Source organism: Hordeum vulgare, chromosome 7H (genome assembly GCF_904849725.1).
Source record: "Hordeum vulgare subsp. vulgare chromosome 7H, MorexV3_pseudomolecules_assembly, whole genome shotgun sequence".
Classification (NCBI taxonomy): domain Eukaryota; kingdom Viridiplantae; phylum Streptophyta; class Magnoliopsida; order Poales; family Poaceae; genus Hordeum; species Hordeum vulgare.
Genome location: NC_058524.1, coordinates 166,713,129 through 166,731,848, shown reverse-complemented (window position 1 = coordinate 166,731,848; position 18,720 = coordinate 166,713,129).

The following is an 18,720-nucleotide window of genomic DNA, read 5'->3' as shown; positions in this document are numbered from 1 at the left end:
TGGAAATTATTTAAATTTCACTACTAATTATATGATCAAACACTGTCCAAATCACAAACCAACAACCTAACATGTCAATCCATGCATGTTAAAAATAAGTTGATCTGAGCATCAGGTCGAATCAATTAAAATGGTATTCGAGAATACCTCGTTTGAAGTGATATTTGAGTTTGATTCAAATCAACTTCAAACCTACTAAATGTTAACTATAATAATATACCACCTTGCATCCTCATGCCATGCTCATGGATCATCTTGTTGCATATGTTTGTTATTGATTGTTGTCGTTCCTTTCGGTAGGCTCCGCTCCTCCGGATTCCACCGAATATCCGACTGACGGATATTGTCCCTCCTCTGAGCAACAAGGCAACCAACCATTTTGATCATCCCGATAAATCCCATGTTCTCGCTCCTGCACTTACTTATTGCATTAGGATCAAATGCTTCAAGTGCTTTTGCCACGTTAGTTGAACCCACTTCCTTTGCATGACCTATCCTTGTCACAGTAAATAGATGAACCTTGCAACAAAGCATACCTGGTAGTTGCTAGAGCCATGATGTGCCTTATCCTGCTATGCATGCTATGCTTAGAGTTGTGTACCGTCTGTCATCTGGGAGATGAACAAAATTGTGAGAATGTGTTCAGTAAGTAAAGGGTGTGTGTTGAACCTGATTTGGTAAAGGTACCAGTGAAAGGCTGTGTGGGATTACATGGCGGGTTGTTTCATTGGAACCGTCCTTAGGAACTGAGTTCCGTGTATGTAATCCAAGACTAGATACTACCACACGTTGGGATACTTAATTGACCCTCTCGACTTATTAATCGCTTAGTACTCGGTCCAGGAGTTGCAAGTAGTTTCTGGTGTTTATAGTCATGCTGGAGGCCGTGCATAGCGCTGATCTGGGAGGTGGGCTGTGATGCGGTAGGCAGTGGCACGGTGTACCAAGTGGCACCCGGATGGTGGGCTTGTGAACCCTGCGCACATCGTTTGAGGCCGTGGCGAAAACCTCGGCCAGACTTCCGTGCGGGTTACTCTCAGATAGGCGATAAACCTGGACTAGGTACTAGTGTGATTAACGGTCGTGGCCGACTCCCTCGCTGGGCTTCCGCTTGAAGGTTGCCGAGGTGCATGACGTGCACATGGGATAAGTGGCGAGAGCGTGTGTGACGAAGTACACCCCTGCAGGGTTATGATCTATTCGAATAGCCGCGTCCGCGGATATGGACTACTTGGAGACATATGTTGTTCGTAGATAACTTCAATGGCTACTCGTAAAATTGTCAAGATAAGCGTGAGTGTCGTGGACGGCATTTCCATATGGAGACGGAATGATTCCACGATGGAGTATTGTTGTGGTGTTAGTGGACTCATGTGCGAGAAATCAAGTTGTCAAAATTATTTTAAAATGCAAGTTGTCTAGCCACGAGTCAAATGCTGGCTTTCCGCATGAAACCCCACAATACCTTATTGATACTTTGCATGAGTAGTTAGTTATCCTAAAGTCTTGCTGAGTACCTCCGTACTCATGTTTGCTTAAAAATTGTTGCAGAGGTTGCTAATGACCCTAATGGAGGGTTCTTCCTAGACATCGACGACGACGAGTAGCTCGTGTCCCAGCTACGATCTGGCCCTAGATTGGGTATGTAGTATAGTCAGGCCTTGTGCCTTCTAGTTTCACCTGTCTGTTCTGAGACAGTTTTAAACACTTCCGCTGGCTTGTAACTGAATGACTGCTATGATGGGTCGTGAGACCCTTACTGTGTAATATTATGTGTGTGGCTCTTCCGAGCCTCTTAAATAAAGCTTGTATGTTTTGGTTATGTTTTGATGCCATCGATGTGTCTATACATATCGGTATGCCATGCGTACGTGTGTCGTACTTGATATGTATGGGGTTCGATTACCTAGCTGTAAACTTTAGTAGCACTCCTTATAGGGAAATTCCCCTTTGTGATCCAACGAGCCTTGGTAGCACGCTACTGCTCCGGACACATTGGTTGACCGGCATGTGTCCTTCTTAGCTGCTGTGTCTGTCCTCTTTGGGGAAATGTCACGCGATGTAATGGAGTCCTTGTAGCTTGCTACGACTCGTCTACATTCGCTGGTGACCGACACCTGCTTTGCTGGGTCATGTATGCCTGTCCATGTGCGGAACTGCCACTTTGGTTTATGACTAGACATGTCGATCCGGGTTCTTTGTCATTGGAATGCTAGCGACACAAATGCATACGTAAGTCAAAAGGCGCAAACGGTCCCGGCTAAGGTAAGGCTGCAGCCGTGGGGTTAACCGTGCGTGAGACCGCAAAGGGATGCGATGTGTTACAGGCTGGATTCCTATGGCTTAGGATCGGGGTCTCGACACACTCAATGAGTTAATTTATTCTATAGCGTGTACCTTCTTGCTAGTAGGTGACCTTTCAGTGTGCCACTGAGAGTAGTTCGTCATGATATTGTCTAGGAGTTTTGTGGCTTCTCCTAATGTGATATCCATGAATGTTCCACCTGAGTCGGAGTCCAAGATATTTCTAGAAGCGAAATTCAAGCCACCGTAGAAGATTTGTATAATCATCCAAAGACTCAAGCCATGAGCGGGACAATTTCTAATCATCAATTTCATTCTCTCCCAAGATTGTGCAACATGTTCATGATCAAGCTGCTTAAAATTCATGATATCATTACGGAGAGAGGTAATCTTAGCCGGCGGAAAATACTTGGATATATAAGCATCTTTGCACTTGTTCCAAGAATCAATACTATTTTTGGGCAAAGACGAAAACCAAGTTTTTGCTCGATCTCGCAAAAAGAACGGAAAAAGCTTCAATTTAATCACATCATTATCCACATATTTATTCTTTTGCATATCACAAAGCTCAATGGAGGTATTAAGATGGGATGCGGCATCTTCACTAGGAAGGTCGGAGCATTGCTCTTTCATAACAAGATTCAGCAAAGCAGCATTGATTTCGTATGATTCTGCACTAGTGGCGGGAGCAATCGGAGTACTAATAAAATCATGATTATTAGTATTCGAGAAGTCACAAAGTTTGGTGTTTTTAGTCATGGTGGCTTCAGCAAGCAAACAAGCACACAAGCGAACAAAAAGCAAGCGAGAGAAAAGGGCGAACGAAAAAGGCAAACGAAAAAGGCAAATATTTTTCTAAATTTTTGTTTCTGAGAAGTGGGGGAGGGGAAAACGAGAGGCAAAAAAGTAAATGCAAGAGATGAGTTTGCGACACTTACTTGGATGAGTTCTTGACTTGATCCTCCCCGGCAACGGCGCCAGAAATCCTTCTACCTCCTCTTGAGCTTGTGTTGGTTTTTCCCTTGAAGAGGAAAGGGTGATGCATCACAGGAGCAGTAAGTATTTCCCTCAAATTGAGAACCAAGGTATCAATCCAGTAGGAGAATCGCGCCAAGTCTAGAGTACCTGCGCAAACACAAAAGAGCTTGCACCCAACGCTATAAAGGGGTTCTCAATGACTTCAAGATTGATTGCAAAGTGAGATCTGAAGGCGGAAAGTGCAACGAAATAAAAGTGTAAGGCTGAAAATATGGTGTGAAGTAGACCCGGGGGCCATAGTGTTCACTAGAGGCTTCTCTGAAAATAGCATATAATACGGTGGGTGAACAAATTACTGTGGAGCAATTGATAGAACCGCGCAAAGTCATGACAATATCTAAGGCAATGATCATACATACAGGCATCACGTCCGAGACAAGTAGACCGATACTTTCTGCATCTACTACTATTACTCCACACATCTACCGCTATCCAGCATGCATCTAGTGTATTGAGTTCATGACGAACAGAGTAACGCCTTATGCAAGATGACATGATGTAGAGGGATAATCTCAAACCAATGATGAAAACCCCATCTTTTTACCCTTGATGGGAACAACACGATGCGTGCCTCGCTACCCCTTCTGTCGCTGGGTAAGGTCACCGCACGGTAAGATCCCAAAACCAAGCATTTCTCCCATTGCAAGAATCATAGATCTAGTTGGCCAAACAAAACCCACAACTCGAAGAGAATTACAAGGATGTGAAATCATGCATAAGAGAGATCACAAGAAACTCAAATAAGATTCATAGATAATCTGATCATAAATCCACAATTCATCGGATCTCGACAAACACACCGCAAAAGAAGATTACATCGGATACATCTCCATGAAGATCATGGAGACCTTTGTATTGAAGATCCAAGAGAGAGAAGAAGCCATCTAGTTACTAGCTATGGACCCGTAGGTCTATGGTGAACTACTCACTCATCATCGGAGAGGTCATGGTGTTGATGAAGAAGCCCTCCGTATCTGAATCTCCCCTCCGGCAGGGCACCAGAACGTGCCCGAGATGGGATCTTGCAGAGACAGAAGCTTGCGGCGGCGGAAAAGTGATTTCGATGATCTCCTGATTTTTTTTGGGATTTTTAGGGAATTAATAGGCGCAACCCCTAGGTTAGGGGGTGCTCAGCGGGCCCACAAGCCTGGGTTGCGCGGCCTACCCCCCTGGCCGCACGGTGGGGGCTTGTGGGGCCCCTGAGGCTCCCCTGCCTTGGCTCCCAAGCTTCCCGATCTTCTTCTGTTCCGGAAAAAATCTTTTCGGGGATTTTCTTCCGTTTGGACTCCGTTTCAGAATCTCCTCTCGAAGGGGTCAAAAACATGGAAAAAACAGGAACTCGCACTTGGCACTAAGTTAATAAGTTAGTCCCAAAAATATATAAAAGGCATGCAAAACATCCAAAGTTTCACAAGATAATAGCATGAAACCATAAAAAATTATAGATATGTTGGAGACGTATCAGTTTCCACCCTACAACCGTGCGGCCCGCGTGTCGCCCGACCAACGCACAGGCGCCGCCGGCACGGTAGGGCACAGCGAGCCGGGAGTGGGCAGCCCACCGCCGGGCCGAGAACCGGGCGCCACCGCAGGGGATAACCCGGGCGACGCATCGGACCTAGCCATGGCGTAGGCAGGGTGAGGCACACTGTAACATCCCAATTTTCTTAAATTCGGATGTTAATAGACCATTCATGTGCATCTCATATTTTTATGCATTACTGTGTTCTTCTGAAAATTCCATTCGTTATGTGACTGCGGACAATTTATTGGAGTGGAGATAATATGACTTCTCCCTGTCGAATTAAAGTGCATAACGTTTCGAATATTATTTTGGAGTTACCGACTTGGTTTGCGAATTTTCATTCAAATGCTTTTTGCGTGGCCTATTGCATTAAAACTATTTTTAAAAAAGTTTGCATTAGGTGGAACTAGGGTTCCCATAGATATATTATATGTATATGTATATGTATATATATATATTATATATATATATTAGTTGTATATATTATTCTTATTTTTTCCTAAGTATTCTAGTGTACATATATATATTAGTACATATTTTCTAGTATTTGTTAGATAGGAAATATATTTTACTTTTTTTGCTGCTGTTTGTTCTTTTTCAAAAAAAAATGGACTAGCTGGCCAGGCCGAGCCAAAGGCTCAGCCCCGCCAGCACCGCAGGTGCCCAAGAGCCATGCACCACGAGGCACTGCCCACGTGCCCAAGAGGCCAGCCCGAGATTTCGTGGGATTAAATCCCATACCCACCAGACCGAGCCTTCCTCCTCTCCCCCACGTCTCCTTCTTCCTCCTCTTCTCTCTCCTTCCTATTTCTCTGCTCCATCCGAGACCGACCTCTCCCACCAGCGAATGTTTTCCCTACAGCTCCCTCTTTTTCCTTAACTCTCTTTCCCTCCTCTCAATGCCCAAGGGCCCCGCCGCCCGAAGCTTCTCCCCTGGCCAAACCTTCCTTCCTCCCCTTCCTTCTTTCTTCTCCCTCTCTTTCCTTCCTTTGCAGACCGAACCGACCTCTCCTCCCTCCTCGCGATTCCCTCCCCAAAGCTCTCTCCTCCTTCCTTATACCTCACCCCACCTAGCCTATATAAAGTCCCACCCCCCGGAGACCCCGTTCCCAACCCTAGTCGCCGCCACCGCTCGAAGCCGCCGCTGCCACGAGCCTCGCCGGCGTAGGCTGCTGCCACTTCGGCCTCGCCCCTGGGAGAGCCCCCCCCAACTCCATCTCCCCGCCGCCGCCTCCCCCGAGGAGGAGGAACCTCACCGCCGCCGCCTGACGTCTCCACCGCCCCGAGCCAACTCTCCCTCGCCGGTGCACCCCCTCTGCCCAGCAGGTAGCTATCCCTCTCTCTCTCTAGTTTACATGCATTCGGTTTTAGCCTTTAGATCTCCATGCAATGGCTAGGATTAGAACACTAGTACCTCTTCGGTCTATTCTGAAAAAACCAGTAGGTTTATTTGTCACTTATGAATTAACCAGCAGACTTGCTAGTCTTCGGCTGTTTGCCCGAAACCATTCAACAAACAGCCCTGTAGCCACTAGTAGCCTGACACGTGTAACTCCCTGTTAGCACTAGTAGTATTGTATTTTTCTGTCCAGATTACAAAAACAGAAACTTTCAATTTTGTTTTGGCCACAACTTTTTATCCCTACGTCCAATGACATTGATTCTTTTTCCAGTAGCTCACAAATTTCCTGTAGTTTTTAAAAACGTATAGTTTGTCTATGTTTGAAATTTTTAAATATAAGTTAGAGCAGAGTTAGTTTAATCACTATTTTGCATATTCCAGGAGTTTGAAAAATGATTTTGAGTTGATTCCTTTTGCTACTGTTTTCTAGTGACAAAATCTTACTGTGGTAGAAGTTTCAGAATTTGTAAAGTATTTTTACTGGTGTTGTCAACAGAAACAAGTTTCTGCCATACCGGCGCGCGATAAATTCTTTTGCGAAGTCTTTTGCAAATCATTGCATGTGATGTTTTTTTACTTGTGGCATGATTGAATTGCTTATGGTGTGCTTTGTGTTTGTATCGGTAGATCATCTGGAGTGCGAAGCGTGTTACTTAGAGACGCTCGAGCAGGACAACTATCATCAAGGCAAGTCATTTGATCATGTATAACCTATGTTTTATGCATCGTAGTTCTACCATCCTATGCCCAATTGCATGCTCACTAGGTACTTGGAAATTACGTGGTAGGCACCCAACAACCCCATTACTAGGCCCGGGACGACAAATTTCATATTGCTATGCTTGAGTAGACGGGATTCGGTTGAGTGCATAACACGAGTGATGCAAGGTTGATTAAATAATCAAGACCGGTTAAGACAAGATTTTCAAGACCTCGGACGCAATGCAACTCTGGGTGAAGGACGGTTGATCGGCTCCCTGGAGAACCCAGTGGATGACCCGGGATGCTGGAGAGGCCATGTCATCCTGCGGAAAGCTTCACCCAGGCTCAAAGGGACGGACGCAGACTTCAAGACTCAAGGCTTACCTGCACAGCCACAAGTTATTATGGCCTCTGGCTTGGTTGGACAACGCGGAGACTCTGGACAGGCGGTGCTAGCAGATGTAGAAGAACGGTAGGATTGGATGGGCACCGACAGGGATTCAGAGGGATCCGTTGAAAGACCATGTTTTGATCATCCGATCTTCAAACACCTGGAAGTGCGAGGACAAACATGGAGGCGATCAAATCTTGTGGGGAACGAGTGCAAAACTCTGCAGAGTACCCAACCTAATCGATTAGCCGTGTCCACGGTCATGGACAACTTGAGCCGAAAGCATTGAATTTCCCCTAAACTCTCGACACAACTTAATAATGATGTGGGTGTTAACAACTATTCGGGTACGAGAACTGGTTGGCGGAACCATCTCGTTAACAACAAACATTTTAGTAAATTTTTCTTTCACCCCCCTTTTGTTGTAGGATAAAACTGGCTTTATGCAAAACTTAGCTCCACCGGCCAAATAGGCATGTAGAGATAGTTGATTATTATTTTACTCCTCTCTTTGATGATTTGCCAACATATTCAATATGCTGACCTACACGGCTGCAACGTATCATGTTGCAGAGTACTTTTCTGACCAGGAGTGAGGCTACGGTTCTACGCTCACCGACATGCCCTTGGAGTCGGATGGACTCGTCTACCTGATGCTTCCGCTTAGTCTTCGTTAGATAATCTCATGAGATGGCCTTCAGCCACTTTATTGTACTCCTTTATTGTAATAAAGTACTCTTTATGAGATTTCGATTAATAAAGCTATGTGATTGCACTCTTGAATATACACATTATGTACTGTGTGTGTACCAGCATGATCTTGGGATGGTACGGAAACACCAGAGGCTTGACTCGTCTTGAGTCAGGTCGCTACAGAAATGGTATTCAGAGCACACGCTGACCTTAGGACGTAACCTCTAGGATTGGAAAAGCCTTAGGAAGAAAACTATTTTCTCTTATATCTTCTATTTTCCTCTTCTGATCATTTCTGACTTCTCTCCGATTTTCCAATGTTTAGATGGCCACCTTCATCCCTGTTAAGTTCACGGAGTTTTGCCAGCCCGACACCACTATGCCGTTCGGAAAGGAGCTGGTGCAGATCACCAAGTACTTGAGGAGTGCTCTACCGACTATCACAGGGAAGCCAACTTCGTCTTACCCGGAAGATTCACGCTACAGGATCGAGGTGCACATTCCCGGAAGGACATTCCAGCCGCGCACTGAGCCGATGGATTTCAAGTTCATCGCACCCAACTAGATTCTCGGAAGGGACATGGCGATCCATTGTGCACTCGGATGTATCAAGGATGAATACAAAGGCTGCCCTATTTCTCCAGACCTATCCGCCGTATCCCAGAGAAACAAAGACGGAGATATCATCTCAAGTAAGACCAAGGACGCTCTTTTGTCTTATGCCCAGACCTTGGAGAAGCACAGCGGGACTCTGGAGTATCACGTGATCAAGGACGCCAAGAAGATCAAGCAACTGTCACTCCGCGGGCTTGAACTTGAAGATGCAGCCCGGGAAGTCCACTATGAGCATGAACTGGAAGTGAAGGACTTTCTGGAGCGGATCGAGAAGCTGAAGACTCGAGTTGCATACCTGGAGGAGGAACTGGACATGGGCGAGAACCTTCATCCCGAAGGAGACGTAGCCCCCGTGATCAGCAACGACGAGGACTATGAAGAAAGCTCCACCAAAGGACCCGACACCATGCTATTCTGAGGAGGACATTTAGACTAGACCACCAAATTTTACTTTATCGTTTTACGTTTTAGGCCGATGTTTAGGATTATCGAATTTTGTACCCTCGTGTGAACCTTTGTGATGATTGAATAAAATGTGTGGTGTGATACTTGTGTGTTGCATTCATATGGGTAGTGTAATTACTCTTAGACCATTGTTCTATGCTAATCTCACCCCTCTACAAACATCAGATGCCCCCAAGACGTGCCCCTGAGTCCATCTTTCCGCCGGAACTCACTCAGCTGATCCAGCAACAAAAAACCTTGATGCAGCTGATCATTCAGAACCAGAACAATAACAACAACCGTCCCCCACCCCAGGCCGACAATCTCACCCGTTTTCTGAGGTTGAACCCTCCAACTTTCTCCAGCAGCATTGAGCCCATTGTGGCAGATGATTGGCTTCGCAAGATTGAGCGTGAACTCATCACCGCTGGTTGTTATGAAGCTGAGAAGGTGCGTTTTGCCGCGCATCAACTTGAAGGCCCTGCAGCTGCTTGGTGGGACAACTACAACACCACTTATCCCATTGCTGGAGTCACTTGGGAGAAATTCAAGCAAGCTTTCCGCACCGCGCATGTCTCAGCTGGTGCAATGAGTCTGAAGAAGCATGAGTTTCGCAACTTACGCCAGGGGAATCGCACTGTGGCCTAGTACGTTGATGATTTCAGCATGCTCGCCCGTTATGCACCTGGAGATGTGGCCGATGATGCGGCCAAGCAGGAAAAGTTCTTGGAAGGACTAAATGATGAGCTGAGCATTCAGTTGACGGTAGCCACCTTCAACAACTACCAGGAGCTGGTTGATAAGGCCCTCATCTTGGAGGGGAAACACCAGCAGATGGAGAACCGCAAGCGAAAGTATGGGGTTGGAAAGTTCAACTCCGGCACTCAGCAGAAACCTCGCTACACCCCTTATCCAGGGAATACCGGGATTGGATCCGGTAAGTCTGGTGGACACGTTCAGCATAACCACCCAGTGCACAACCATGGAGGCCACAACCATGGAGGAAATGGGAACCACCGCAACAACAGCAACTTCAAGAATGGAGGTACTGGCACTCAGCAGCATTCAGCTCCAGCTCAGAAGGATCTGACTCACATCACTTGCTTCAAGTGTCAGAAGACGGGACACTATGTCACTGATTCTCCCCAGAACAAGTAGGGAAATGGAAACGGCAACGGCAACGGCAACTCTGCAGCAAAGAATCCCAATCCTTTTCCTCGAGCTCAGGTGAACCACATTGATGTGGAAGAGGTCTATGATCACCCTGATACTGTGGTTGGTAAGTTTTTGCTAAATTCACGTCCTGTATTGGTACTTTTTGATTCTGGTGCAACGCATTCATTCATATCAAGGGTAGTTGTGGAAAAGTATTGTTTGCCAACTAGAACCCTCAGCCAACCTATTAAGGTCAGTTCCCCAGGAGGCATGATGACAGCCGGGATAGGATGCCATGCTTTGAGTCTCAACATCGGGAACCATAATTTCCCCACCGACCTCATCGTATTAGAGTCCCAGGGATTGGATGTAATCCTAGGCATGGATTGGTTGGCCAAGTATGAAGGGAATATCGATTGTGCCCTTAAGTCTATTTTGCTCACCACCCCCGAGCAGAAACGGATTAAGTACGTGTCTCAGCGCCCGACATGGAGTAAGCGAGTAAACTCTCTCACGGGAGTAGTCCAGGAGGAAGTACCAATTGTACAGGAGTACCCAGATGTATTTCCGGAGGAATTGCCGGGCATGCCACCCGATAGAGAGATTGAGTTCTTGATTGAGCTATTACCCGGAACAGCCCCGATATCCAAGAGACGTTATCGGATGCCCGCAAATGACTTGATAGAAATCAAGAAGCATATTAAGGAGTTATTGGACAAAGGGTATATTCGCCCAAGTTCTTCACCTTGGGGAGCCCCAGTGCTTTTTGTTGAAAAGAAGGACAAGTCCTTGAGAATGGTTGTCGATTATCGTGCATTGAACGATGTGACCATCAAGAACAAGTACCCCTTGCCGATGATTAACGATCTGTTCGATCAGTTAGTTGGAGCTCGCGTCTTCTCAAAGATCGATCTTCGATCCGGGTATCATCAATTAAAAAATCGTGAACAGGATATACCCAAGATAGCCTTTACCACTCGGTACGGCTTGTATGAGTACACGATCATGTCATTTGGACTGACTAATGCTCCGGCATATTTTATGAATCTGATGAACAAGGTATTTATGGAATAATTGGACAAGTTTGTCGTGGTGTTCATCGATGACATACTGATATTCTCCAAGAACGAAGAGGAACACCAGGAACATCTGCGTCTAGTTCTGGAGAAGCTTCGAGAGCATAAGCTATATGCAAAGTTCAGCAAATGTGAGTTTTGGTTGAACGAAGTCGGATTTCTCGGACACGTCATCTCAGGAGAAGGCATAGCAGTGGACCCTGCCAAGGTCGCAGCAGTCACCGAATGGGTAGCACCCACTTCAGTCAAGGAGATCCGCAGTTTCCTCGGACTTGCCGGATATTACCGGAGGTTCATTGAGAATTTCTCAAAGATTGCCAAGCCCATGACAGAGTTATTGAAGAAGGAATCCAAGTATGTTTGGACTGAGGAATGTGAAACCAGTTTTCAACAGCTAAAGAAACGTCTTGTGACAGCCCCAGTGCTGATATTGCCGAACATTCAGAAGGATTTCCAGGTTTACTCTGACGCTTCTCGTCAAGGACTCGGAGGAGTGCTCATGCAAGAAGGCAAAGTTGTAGCCTATGCATCCAGACATCTCAGACCTCATGAGTTGAATTATGCCACACATGACTTGGAACTAGCAGCCGTAGTGCACGCTCTCAAGACCTGGAGACATTTCCTGATCGGAAATAGTTGTGATGTTTACACTGATCATAAGAGCCTGAAATATATCTTCACGCAGAAAGAGTTGAACCTCAGACAGAGGCGATGGCTAGAGTTGATCAAGGACTATGACATGAGATTGCACTATCACCCAGGCAAGGCAAATGTTGTAGCCGATGCGTTGAGCCGCAAGAGTTATGTGAACACGCTCACAGCGGGAGGATTACCCCAGGAGTTAGTCGATGACCTCCGAGAGCTCAAATTGGAGATAGTTCCAAGAGGATTTGTTGCCACTCTGGAAATTCAGTCTACTTTGACGGAAAGGATCCGTGAAGCACAGAAAGCTGACAAGGAGATAGCTGAGATTAAGCAGAGAATGGAAGACGGGAAAGCTAAAGGTTTTCGTAAGGATGAACACGGAACTTTATGGTTTGAGGATCGCATCTATGTGCCCAATGATCCCGAACTCAGGAAGTTGATACTTCAGGAAGCTCATGATTCCCCGTACTCGATACACCCCGGTAACACCAAGATGTATCTGGATCTGAAAGAAAGTTTCTGGTGGACAGGATTGAAGAAAGACATTGCCGAGTACGTAGCTATATGCGATGTTTGTCAGCGAGTAAAAGCCGAGCATCAGAAGCCAGCAGGTTTGCTCCAACCTCTGCCGATACCCGAATGGAAATGGGAAAAGCTTGGAATGGACTTCATCACAGGATTACCCAGGACCCGTTCTGGCTATGATTCTATTTGGGTTGTGGTCGATCGTTTGACCAAGGTAGCTCACTTCATTCCGGTGAAGACTACCTACACGAGTGCCAAGCTGGCCAAGATTTATATGACGAGGATCGTATGTCTGCACGGAGTACCAAAGAGCATTGTGTCCAATAGAGGGACTCAGTTCACATCAAAATTTTGGCACCAACTGCATGAAACGTTGGGAACAAGATTGGAGTTCAGTACAGCTTTTCACCCGCAGACAGATGGACAGACCGAGAGAGTTAATCAGATTCTGGAAGACATGTTGAGAGCTTGCGCACTAGACTATGGGTCTAGTTGGGATGACAATTTCCGTATGCCGAGTTCTCATACAACAACAGTTACCAGACCAGTCTGAAGATGGCCCCTTTCGAAGCTCTATACGGAAGGAGGTGCAGAACACCGTTGATGTGGGATGGAGTTGGAGACCGACAACTTTTTGGTCCCGACCTTATCCGAGATTCTGAAGAGAAGGTCAAGCTTATCCGTGACCGACTCAAGATAGCTCAGTCCAGGCAGAAGAGCTATGCCGACAGCAAACGCAAGGAAGTAACGTACGAAGTGGGAGATCGCGCATACCTTCGGGTGTCTCCACTTCGAGGAATCAAGAGATTCGGTGTGAAAGGAAAATTAGCACCACGTTTCATTGGCCCCTACAAAATTCTTGAACGTAGAGGCGAAGTTGCATACAAATTGGAACTGCCGGAAGGATTGTCCGGAGTTCATGATGTCTTCCATGTTTCCCAGTTGAAGAAATGCCATGCTGAGATGGCCGATGTTCCGTTGAGAGATACAGTGCCCCTAGATGCCATACAGCTTGACAGTGATCTGACGTATGAGGAGAAACCCGTCAAGATTATCGAGACCGCCAACAGAGTTACCCGCCGCAAGATCATCAAGTTGTGCAAGGTGTTGTGGAGCCACCACACCGAGGAAGAAGCCAGCTGGGAACGAGAAGAGGATCTTCGTCGAGACCACCCGCACCTATTTTCTAGCCAACCCGAATCTCGGGGGCGAGATTCATCTTAAGGTGGGTAGGTTTGTAACATCCCAATTTTCTTAAATTCGGATGTTAATAGATCATTCATGTGCATCTCATATTTTTATGCATTACCGTGTTCTTCTGAAAATTCCATTCGTTATGTGACTCCGGGCAATTTATGTTGGAATTATGCCCTAGAGGCAATAATAAATATAGTTATTATTATAATTCCTGTGTCAAGATAATAGTTTATTATCCATGCTATAATTGTATTGAATGAAGACTCATTTACATGTGTGGATACATAGACAAAACACCGTCCCTAGCATGCCTCTAGTTGGCTAGCCAGTTGATCGATGATAGTTAGTGTCTTCTGATTATGAACAAGGTGTTGTTGCTTGATAACTGGATCACGTCATTGGGAGAATCACGTGATGGACTAGACCCAAACTAATAGACGTAGCATGTTGATCGTGTCATTTTGTTGCTACTGTTTTCTGCGTGTCAAGTATTTATTCCTATGACCATGAGATCATATAACTCACTGACACCGGAGGAATGCTTTGTGTGTATCAAACGTCGCAACGTAACTGGGTGACTATAAAGATGCTCTACAGGTATCTCCGAAGGTGTTAGTTGAGTTAGTATGGATCAAGACTTGGGATTTCTCACTCCGTGTGACGGAGAGGTATCTCGGGGCCCACTCGGTAATACAACATCACACACAAGCCTTGCAAGCAATGTAACTTAGTGTATGTTCCGGGATCTTGTATTACGGAACGAGTAAAGAGACTTGCCGGTAAACGAGATTGAAATAGGTATGCGGATACTGACGATCGAATCTCGGGCAAGTAACATACCGAAGGACAAAGGGAATGACATACGGGATTATACGAATCCTTGGCACTGAGGTTGAAACGATAAGATCTTCGTAGAATATGTAGGATCCAGTATGGGCATCCAGGTCCCGCTATTGGATATTGACCGAGGAGTCTCTCGGGTCATGTCTACATAGTTCTCGAAACCCGCAGGGTCTGCACACTTAAGGTTCGACGTTGTTTTATGCGTATTTGAGTTATATGGTTGGTTACCGAATGTTGTTCGGAGTCCCGGATGAGATCACGGACGTCACGAGGGTTTCCGGAATGGTCCGGAAACGAAGATTGATATATAGGATGACCTCATTTGATTACCGGAAGGTTTTCGAAGTTACCGGGAATGTACCGGGAATGACGAATGGGTTCCGGGAGTTCACCGGGGGGGGGGGGGCTACCCACCCCGGGGAAGCCCATAGGCCTTGGGGGAGACACACCAGCCCTTAGTGCGCTGGTTGGACATCCCACAAGTGCCCTATGCGCCAAGGAGAAGAAAATCAAGAGAGAAAGAAAAAAAAAGGAGGAGGTGGGAAGGAAGGGGGACTCCCTCCCACCAAACCTAGTCCAACTCGGTTTGGGGGGGAGAGTCCTCCCCCTTGGACTCGGCCGACCCCCTTGGGGCTCCTTGAGCCCCAAGGCAAGGCCCCCTCCCTCCCACCTATATATACGGAGGTTTTAGGGCTGATTTGAGACGACTTTTCCACGGCAGCCCGACCACATACCTCCACGGTTTTTCCTCTAGATCGCGTTTCTGCGGAGCTCGGGCGGAGCCCTGCTGAGACAAGGTCATCACCAACCTCCGGAGCACCGTCACTCTGCCGGAGAACTCTTCTACCTCTCCGTCTCGCTTGGTGGATCAAGAAGGACGAGATCATCGTCGAGCTGTACGTGTGCTGAGCGCGGAGGTGCCGTCCGTTCGGTACTAGATCGTGGGACTGATCGCGGGATTGTTCGCGGGGCGGATCGAGGGACATGAGGACGTTCCACTACATCAACCGCGTTCTCTAATGCTTCTGCTGTACGGTCTACGAGGGTACGTAGATCACTCATCCCCTCTCGTAGATGGACATCACCATGATAGGTCTTCGTGCGCGTAGGAAAATTTTTGTTTCCCATGCGACGTTCGCCAACAGTGGCATCATGAGCTAGGTTCATGCGTAGATGTCTTCTCGAGTTGAACACAAAAGTTTTTGTGGGCGGTGATGTGCGTTTTGCTGCCCTCCTTAGTCTTTTTCTTGATTTCGCGGTATTGTTGGATTGAAGCGGCTTGGACCGACATTACTCGTACGCTTACGAGAGACTGGTTTCATCGTTACGAGTAACCCCCTTTGCTCAAAGATGACTGGCAAGTGTCGGTTTCTCCAACTTTAGTTGAATCGGATTTGACCGAGGAGGTCCTTGGATGAGGTTAAATAGCAACTCATATATCTCCGTTGTGGTGTTTGCGTAAGTAAGATGCGATCCTACTAGATACCGATGGTCACCACGTAAAACATGCAACAACAAAATTAGAGGACGTCTAACTTGTTTTTGCAGGGTATGATTGTGATGTGATATGGCCAACGATGTGATGTGATATATTGGATGTATGAGATGATCATGTTGTAATAGAAATATCGACTTGCACGTCGATGGTACGGCAACCGGCAGGAGCCATAGGGTTGTCTTTATACTAACGTTTGTGCTTGCAGATGCGTTTACTATTTTTCTAGGATGTAGCTTTAGTAGTAATAGCATGAGTAGCACGACAACCCCGATGGCAACACGTTGATGGATGATCATGGTGTGGCGCCGGTGACAAGAAGATCGTGCCGGTGCTTTGGTGATGGAGATCAAGAAGCACGTGATGATGGCCATATCATGTCACTTATGAATTGCATGTGATGTTAATCCTTTTATGCACCTTATTTTGCTTAGAACGACGGTAGCATTATGAGGTGATCTCTCACAAAAATTTCAAGACGAAATTATGTTCTCCCCGACTGTGCACCGTTGCTACAGTTCGTCGTTTCGAGACACCACGTGATGATCGAGTGTGATAGACTCAACGTTCACATACAACGGGTGCAAAACAGTTGCGCACGCGGAACACTTGGGTTAAGCTTGACGAGCCTAGCATGTGCAGACATGGCCTCGGAACACATGAGACCAAAAGGTCGATCATGAATCATATAGATGATATGATTAGCATAGGGATGCTTACCACTGAAACTATACTCAACTCACGTGATGATCGGACTTGGGATAGTGTAAGTGGATCATGAACCACTCAAATGACTAGAGAGATGTACTTTTTGAGTGGGAGTTTAGCATATAATTTGATTAAGTTAAACTCTAATTATCTTGAACATAGTCTAAGTCCACTTTGAATATATTTGTGTTGTAGATCATGGCTCACGCGACAGTCATCCTGAATTTTAATACGTTCCTAGAGAAAGCTAAGTTGAAAGATGATGGAAGCAACTTTGTAGACTGGGCTCGTAATCTTAAGCTAATCTTACAAGCTGGGAAGAAGGATTATGTCCTTAATGCTGCGCTAGGAGATGAACCACCCGCTACGGCTGATCAGGATGTTAAGAACGCTTGGTTAGCACGTAAGGAGGACTACTCAATAGTTCAATGTGCAGTCTTGTATGGCTTAGAACCGGGACTTCAACGTCGCTTTGAGCGTCATGGAGCATTTGAGATGTTCCAGGAGTTGGAGTTTATCTTTCAGAAGAACGCCCGGATCGAGAGGTATGAGACCTCCGATAAATTCTATGCTTGCAAGATGGAGGAAAACTCGTCTGTCAGTGAACATGTGCTCAAAATGTCTGGGTACTCAAACTGTCTAGCTGAGCTGGGGATTGAACTCCCGCAAGAAGCTATCACTGACAGAATCCTTCAATCACTGCCGCCAAGCTACAAAGGCTTTGTGTTGAACTACAACATGCAAGGGATGAACAAGTCTCCCGGCGAGTTGTTTGCGATGTTGAAAGTCGCAGAGTCTGAACTCCGTAAAGAGCATCAAGTGTTGATGGTGAATAAGACCACTAGTTTCAAGAGAAACGGCAAAGGCAAGAAGGGCAATTCGAAGAAGAGCGGTAAGCCTGTTGCCAATCCGCCGAAGAAACCCAAGGCTGGACCTAAGCCTGAAACGGAGTGTTTCTATTGCAAGGGTATGGGTCACTGGAAGCGCAATTGCCCCAAGTATCTGGCAGATAAGAAGGCGGGCAAAGAAAAATCAGGTATATTTGATATACATGTTATTGATGTGTACTTAACCAGCTCTTGTAGTAGTGCCTGGGTATTCGATACCGGTTCTGTTGCTCATATTTGCAACTCGAAGCAGGAACTGCGGAAAAGACGAAGGCTGGCGAAAGACGAAGTGCCGATGCGCGTAGGAAATGGTTCCAAGGTTGATGCAATCGCCGTCGGCACAGTGTCACTTCAGCTACCATCGGGATTAGTGATGAACTTAAATCATTGTTATTTAGTGCCTGCGTTGAGCATGAACATTATATCTGGATCTTGTTTATTGCGAGACGGTTACTCTTTTAAGTCTGAGAATAATGGTTGTTCTATTTCTATGAGTAACATCTTTTATGGTCATGCACCGAATGTGAGAGGATTGTTCATATTGAATCTTGATAGCGATACGCATATACATAACATTGAGACCAAAAGAGTTAGAGTTAACAATGATAGCGCCATATTTTTGTGGCACTGCCGCTTGGGTCATATTGGTGTAAAGCGCATGAAGAAACTCCATGCTGATGGACTTTTGGAGTCACTTGACTTTGATTCACTTGACACGTGCGAACCATGCCTCATGGGCAAGATGACTAAGACTCCGTTCTCCGGAACAATGGAGCGTGCAAGTGACTTATTGGAAATCATACATACCGATGTGCGTGGTCCAATGAGCGTGGAGGCACGCGGCGGATATCGTTACTTTCTCACCTTCACTGACGATTTAAGTAGATATGGTTATGTCTACTTGATGAAGCACAAGTCTGAAACATTTGAAAAGTTCAAGCAATTTCAGAGTGAAGTGGAAAATCATCGTAACAAGAAGATCAAGTTCCTACGGTCTGATCGTGGTGGTGAATATCTGATTTTTGAGTTTGGTGCTCACTTAAGACAATGTGGAATTGTTAGACAGTTAACACCG